The sequence below is a fragment of the Pseudomyrmex gracilis genome, unplaced genomic scaffold (genome assembly GCF_002006095.1).
Source record: "Pseudomyrmex gracilis isolate BER0280 unplaced genomic scaffold, ASM200609v1 scaffold_1052, whole genome shotgun sequence".
Taxonomy (NCBI): domain Eukaryota; kingdom Metazoa; phylum Arthropoda; class Insecta; order Hymenoptera; family Formicidae; genus Pseudomyrmex; species Pseudomyrmex gracilis.
This window is the reverse complement of record NW_018021636.1, coordinates 1,883-9,933: the sequence shown is the minus strand read 5'-3', so window position 1 is coordinate 9,933 and position 8,051 is coordinate 1,883. Positions and strand designations below refer to the sequence as shown.

General features: G+C 36.2%; 1 pseudogene; it reads right to left on the bottom strand.

Moving 5' to 3' along the window:
• Positions 1-2,169: 2,169 nt before the first annotated feature.
• Positions 2,170-7,832, bottom strand: LOC109861806 (annotated as a pseudogene).
• Positions 7,833-8,051: the final 219 nt, after the last annotated feature.

Below are 8,051 nucleotides of genomic sequence, written 5' to 3'. Positions count from 1 at the left end.
CAGCTACGTCGGATGTACGCAAAATATATATATATATATTTTATATATATACAGAGTGTCCGGTAATAGCAGTACAATTTTTTGTAGACAAGTAAAAGAGGTTGAAAAGTCTTTCTGCAATAATTAACAAAGATCTGCGAATGAGCGTGCATTTACGTGCAAAAATGACATCTCAATGTTTCGCGCGCTCACGTTATTACTCCCATAACAACGGAATGGGAAAAGCTAATATAACAACATATAATATAATACATTATAATATATATTAGCTTTTCCCATTTCGTTGTTGTGGAAGTGACAGTTGTGAGCGTGTAAAACGCTGGGCTGTCTTACGCACGTGGATGCACGCTTATTTGCGGATCTTTATTAATTAACATCTCTTTAATTATTGCAAAGTTTGCAAAATAATAAAGGACGTTTTGACTCAGTATGATTTCCTTTATCTATCTACAAAAAATTGCACGGCAATTACCGGACATCCTATGTAATTAGCACGTACATTCGGCGTTAAGCTCTATAAGGTCTATTCTGTATTATTATTTATTAGTTGTTTGTCCGAAACAAATTCACAAAAAGCACGATACTAATCTAGCATTCGGTATAGTGTATCACCTGAAAATTATGCTGATTTCTAGGATAAATGAGATTTCGATGTTTTTTTAGATATGCAAACACCTACTGCGACAAAAGTCATTAATTGTTTAGTGACTGACCTTTACTTAACAAATAAAGAAACTGATGTATTGCATTATTTTACTATGTACATTTAATGTCTTGACAAAGATAAGCTGGCAAATTTAGTATTTTTAATTACTGGATCTTTTCTTATGCCTACCAGTATTAATGTACAATTTAATGACACAGTAGGTTTAAGCCAAAGACCAATATTTACTACATTTACCGATACTATAATCTTATCGAAAACGTATGCACATTATAATAACTTGAATATGTGTTTAAATATGGAAGAAGTCAAAAAATATACGAGCTATTACTCAATTAATACCAAAATATCATTTATTTTTTCCTTATATATATAGATTTAAATCGGAATACTATATCCTGTTAAGAATGAATAGATTAATACTTATTTATTTGGTTAGTAGTCTTGACACAGTTCTAGTGACAGTTTTCAATTACAGTCTTACATAATTAATAAACATAACATATTAAGATATGTACGTAATTCTCTTTCTCTTTTAATTTAAAACGATACAATTAAAGTGTGATAAAACTTTTTGGTTCTTTATTGCAATTTCTTGTGCAGTTTATTTTCTTCTGTGAGTAATTATATAATAATGATATGCAATATTCTACGACAGCTGATAAAGCTTTAATTTTACATTTAAACTTTCAAGAAATTACATTTTAATTTTCACCTAATGTTGTATAAAAGCGATTAAATAAAAGTTATAGTATTTATAATGTCTTGGTCTGCGTAAAAATTGCACATGTATTTTACGTAAAATAAAGATTATACTTGATATTCAATTATTTGATAATTTAATTACAAGCTATATCACTGATGTTAACTATAGACGTCATTTTCAACAACTATTATACATATTATCCCCGCCGGATTTAGTTATACACAATCGAGTTATACACAAAACTATTTTTACCACTATGTAGTAAGCAAATGACCAACTATCACAATGAATTTCAAAAGTATACATATTACCGTGCACAATATATTACCACACGATACCGCGGTACACATAATCCATGTTTACAAAAAACAAACAATGACACGATAGTAATATTTCAACTATCTCTTATTTTTGACAATTAAAATACGAACTGTAAGACTGATTTCTTCTATGGAAAGTTATTCTGGTAACCAAATTGAAAACTTGAACTGGTGGTTTTTCTGTCTGAAATCTTCTTTATATCTACTTTATACTGTGCGTACAGTCGGCGTCAATGAATCGTTTCGTAGACCTGGGAGACTAGGGGTAAGAGAGACGGTATTTTCTAGCAGTAAGTACTTTTAACGGGCGCCGTACTAACTAACTGTAGCAGATCTCGATGAATTGACCAATTACAGTATTTACTGCTAGGGAGTACCGTCCCTCTTACCCTTAGCTCCCCGCGTCCACAAAACGATTCATTGACGCCGACTGTACATCTACAGTATGGCGTATCCTTTGTCTTTACTTTTATGATTCTTCATTCTCTCGCTATCTGAAAAAATAAAGAGTTTTAATCTTGTTTTATGATCTTTTTTGCAAAATGTAAATATCTCAAAATACACCTTAATGGTTTGAAAGCTCTCCAAATTCTTCTCGTTTACGATCAACGTTTTTGTCTCAGTAAAGCTGTAGCGTCTATAGTTACCGTGATTGAATTAACATCTCTGATCTTGATCTTATAGTGTATTCTATCAGCGCTTTTATTACCTAAACGGTGTCCTAAATAGATAAGGTCCGTCAATTTTTGTGCGTTCAGCTACTTTACTATCGGTTTAAGCAACGTGATTTCCTGTCGGGCAATGTACACGAATAGCGCGGTTGTCTATATGTTTTCCGAGTCGTACTTGTAAGATAAGCGCAGCATCAGAAAAGAATGATTATCTGATTATCGTACTTTTGCGTGGGAAATGGCACATTCTTTCTGCCCCAGTATGTCAAACCACCCTTTTTTCTTTCTTGTTTCTTTAGAATGGTGAGACTTCGTTCGGCATCCAAAGATTTTGTTACAAACAGCGCGTAAGTTATTATTGCTATATCATAAAGCCTCTTCTTTCTTTGTTCTTTTTACAATTTCAGGTTTTTCTTGAGCAACCTGACTGCGTTGGATTCGACCAGAGCTACTTGAAAACTCATACCACCGGAGAAATTCTTGACACTTTCTAGTGTGATGAGAACATGTGCAGTAAGACTGATGTTTCGATGAACGATTTTATTGTAGGTCAAGGAACTATTCATTTTTCGATTCGGCAACAAAGTCATTTCGTAGAACAACCTTTCCAGCGTCTGGTGTTTGAATATCCAGGAAACTGTCTGCTCGATCACTTCAGAATCAATATACAGAATATACAGATACTTTTCCCACTCGTAGAAAGTAGCCTACTGGAAGATCCGTGCGCGAAACGCTGTAAGACAGACACTCGGCAGTGACTGATTCCAATATAAAATTCCAGTATAAAATTTCAGCATAAAAGAACTCAAAAGATCCGTCAGGATTCATGAACGATAGCTGTCGCTGATAATCAAAGTTCAGTAAGTGTAGTACAAGCTCTCCTCCTGCGTACGATTGCGCTGATTGATCAGACGCATATACATAGTAGTATATATATTGGCGGCAAAGCTAAACATATTTTGCTAGACGCAATCCATTGGCAAATTCATAAGGCTTGTCACGTTCACTGGCATTGTAGAAAAACGATCAGCCTCACTACGTCACCAACCACGCTGATTAGTGCTTTGTTAGATCCGAATACATAGTAGCGATTCTAGTAAAGTATACTCGGTGTCTCAATGTTTACGTGCATATATTGGAACACATAAGCGCGATTACTGAGATACAGTAGAATAGAATGATGTCGATATTGCGGTACCATCGATTTCGCCATGCAGAATGCGAGTCACTGAATCCTTGCCGCTTGAGCCGTCGTGTAAACGTGAATTTTGATTTCGCTGAGTTTAATCGGCACAATAGGCAGATAAACGATGCTAGCGTCCTAAGCAGGTGTCCAAATGAGGAACTGGTGTTTGCCAAAGGATGTACACAGCTTATACAACTGTATAATGCCATTGTTTTCACCATAAACAAATTTCTAATCTTTGGAATCAGCCAATACTACCGTTGCTTTAATGTTAGAACGTATATAATGAAAATCGAACACGAATTCCAATTTGTTCACCTTGGTTACTGTTTGTCCGTATCTCCACATTTATGTAAAACGACCAACTTCCGGTATACTCCAATGACTTCTACAATAAACTAAAATGCTGGACAATATGCTAAATGCAGTGATCATCCACTGAATCCGTTTTCGCGGTATATCCCACTTAAAGATCTGTCGCTCATGAGAATTGATATTGATGTCTTTCCACAACTAAACGTTCTCGTTCTTTGAATCCGGTTAAAGTGCCACGTGCAAAAGTTTGCTAAATTGGTGGCATTTTCTTTAATGTATCGCGATTTGTCTGTACAGTCCTCGCAGTCAAACACATCATCGCATTTCTTTTCCACTCTGTAACAACGACTGGATAAGCACTCGCTGTATTCTTGGATTTGGTTGTAGAATTCCGGTTGTTGGTATATCACGGCGTCCATAAAAACAATCAGTCCGATAATCAAACATGCGATTGGCGTAGATAAAGAAAGTAGACGACGAAAAATACATGATTTTGTTTGATCTATCGTTGTGGTATTGTTAAGTATTGCTGGCCTAACTAAGCAAGATGCATCCATAAATTATGTACTGCAAAATTAGATCAAAATTAAAAACTATTCAAAATTCAAACTTTGAAATTTAAATTCAAACTTTTACTTATAACACTCATTTTTACAAACTTATGTAAATTTTATTTTTTTACTATCACATTATATTTTGATAACTTACGATTCAAAGTTAACAGTAAGTTTAACAGTAGAAGCTGAAAGATTTTTGTCTGTATTTCAATTTCGATCGTTATAAGAATTCCATGGAATTCTAGATTCTGTTGTGAGTGAATAGACTATTTCTTAAAGCGAATAATAACGAAAGAATCATAACAGCCATTTTTCTAAAACAAAAATATATATAAATTTATATATATATATACGTATACACACATATATATACATGTATATACATTTATCATATATTTTATGAATACTATTTCAAAATATTATGTTGAACACACCACACAAAATACTGTAAGATATTTTGCGATATCATTCGACGTATTCCGATTACTTTTCATAAACGACGCAATTCTGTTCGACTAAAGTTCGTTAGCACGTCGCAGATCAACACCTTTGACCTTGCTAACCGCGCAGGACACCGGCACGACGGTTTACGACCAACGGACTTAGGGAAATCCGAATAAACGACTCTCCAATTGCTGTATTACAATATAGGGATTTATTATTAGTAATCAATTGCACTGTGTAACAGTAGCGAGATAATCTTTTACACTGCATGCACAGGTTTACAGAGGATCACTATTACTATCGACTAACGACGGCTCTAGGCAACCGCACAGCTTGACCTTTGCCATGAGAGTGAGTCTCTACGCTTTTCATTTCGGCAAGCTACCGATTCCGAACTCTCACGATATTTTCGAATTCCATTCCAATCATGTGACTTCTGCCTGATTCACGAGTGATCGCTCGCTGCCGAATTCTAGTGACTTTCAGGGTTCCCACTTTAGCGCGTGGTCTTGTACAAAATCGCTTACAACTCGGCCCTTCTGACTAAGGACTTTGTCCCGAAGTTCGCTCTTTTTCTCTCTTTTTTTTTTAGCATTAATACAGCTCAATTTTACAAGTATAATGTAACCGCAATATAATACTAATTTGCATAGTTTGCTTTACTTATCATATCTTAATCTATCTAAAGTAAATTATATCAATGGAAGGATTAATCTGAACTTTAATTACAGGTATGTATTATGTACTTAATTCTATACTTAGACATCTAAACAATCGTACATTTAGTCTAATACTTAATCACTTATTTGATCTTATAACTAATTCTACATTTAATCAGACACTTTATCTGATGGAAGAACAGGCTTGATCCAAAGCTTCAATTTATCAGAGGAAAGAATGGTATTGTATGGCCGTGACGAGATATTAAACCCCGGCACATCACAAACGACATATCGGTTATTTCCAAGAGATTTGGATATTAAATAGGGACCCTTATAATTTGACTTTAATTTAGCATTCTCTCCTGGTTTAATATGTGTATCTCTGACCATAACATAGTCCCCTTCGTTATATACTGATGGTTTCTTAGACCTTTTATCGCTATACAGCTTGTTGTAACTTCGGATCAAGTCTGTCGCTGTCGAGGCTAGATCACGCGCCCTGAGTCGCTCGCTTTCCAGGGCCGTATCGATCGATGCCAATTCTTTTGTGAATTGCGCTAACGCATAATCCGCATGATTGCGCTGTTCAAATCCGAACATTAACTTAGACGGCGTAGATTTTATCACCGAGTGATGTGTATTATTAATGATATATTGCATAGCGGCTAATTCCGTTTTTCACTCGTCCGAGGATTTTAACATTTTGGTTAATGAGTTTTTCACAAAACGGTTAACCCGTTCGACAGCACCGTTTGCCCATGGCAAAGCCACTGCAATTTTACGGTGTGCTATGTTTCGTTTTTCCAAGAATTCGGCAAATTCTTTGGACGCAAAAGCAGTTCCTCTATCAGAAATAATATTCTGTGGATTACCGAAAGTCGTAAATATTCCAGCTAAACACTTAATGACCTCTACCGATGAGGTTGTTTTGACTGAATTCAACCATGTATACCGGGTAAAGGCATCGACGACTATGAAAACATGTTTATAGTTATCACTGGTCGTCTGTAACGGCCCGAAATGATCAATATGTAATGCTTCGAGTGGAGCTTTCGGGAAACTATACAAATGAGTTTCTTTTTCGAATCTATTTGTCGACTCATTAACCATAATACACGTGAAACAGTTGTGAATGTAGTCATAAATTTTCTTCCTCATGGACGGAAACCAGAAATTACTACTAATGCCTTGAAACGTTTTTTCTATGCCACTATGCGCCATATCATCATGATGTGCTCGTAATAACGAATTTATCATTGCTTCTGGCACATCGAATTTTAATGTATCGTCACATTTGCGATATACTAAGCCATCTACCAAAACAAATTTTTCGTCATTCGCAAACTCTAATTTGTAGGCCAATTCTTGAATTTTGGCGTCCGCTAGCTGACGGAACTCGAGTTCTCGTTCCAACAGAAGTTCTTTCACGTATGCTACGCACCGACTTAGGGCGTCAACATGTTTCATTCGTACCCCTGCCCGGTGTGTGACTCGGAAATCATAGCTCTGAAGGGCCAATGTCCACCTTGCTATCCGTGGATTTATATTGGCTTTATTAATTGCGTATACTAGTGCATTGCAATCAGTAACAATGTTAAATTTAATACCGTACAAATATACGTGGAATCTCTCGACAGCTCTTACAATGGCAAGCATTTCAAGCTCAAAGCTATGATGCCGAGTCTCAGCTGGCTTAGTCGCTTGACTAAAATATGCTACGACTGCCCACTTTCCATTCAATTGTTTCTGCAGCAGAATAGCTCCCAAGCCCCGCAAACTGGCATCAGTATGAAACTCGGTTTCACCTGATGGGTTATATAGCGCTAACACCGGCGCCGAGGTAAGTTCTCGTTTCAACCCTTCAAAAAGATTCTTGACATTCTTTATTAAAATCAAATTCCGTATTTTTCCTCAGAAGGTCCTGTAACGGCCTAGCCTTCAACGCAAAGTTTTTGATAAATTTCCTACAATAACTAGCTAAGCTTAAAAATCGTTGAATCTCCGCTATATTAGTAGGTGGGGGAAATTGTCTTACCGATTCGGTATACCTTGCACTCAACGTTATCCCGGCGGTTGAAACTTTGTATCTTAAGAATTCAATTTTATTTTGTAAGAACTGGCATTTTTTAAAATTTAACTCGAAGCTGTATTTCTTAAGCAATTCTAACACCTCAGCCAGCACTTCTAAATTTTCGTCTATCGTCACGGTCAGAATTAGAACATCATCGATGTAAATTATTACTTTATCTTTCCTTATAAGCGGGTTTAATATTTGTATCACGCGTTTCTGGAATTCAGCAAGAGCCTCTGAGAATCCAAAGGGCAATCGTTTGAATTCAAACTGCCCGTCGTGTGTGGCAAAACCAAAATATTTTGTAGAATCAAGAGGCACGGTAGTGCCTCGCGCCAAGTTCACGCGCGCGCAGTGCGCCCGAACTGTGCGAGGCACACCGTACCTCTATATACGCGAAAATGAAGAATTTTAGGAGTGGGGGAAAGTTCAATCAGCAATATCTTAATACTGAC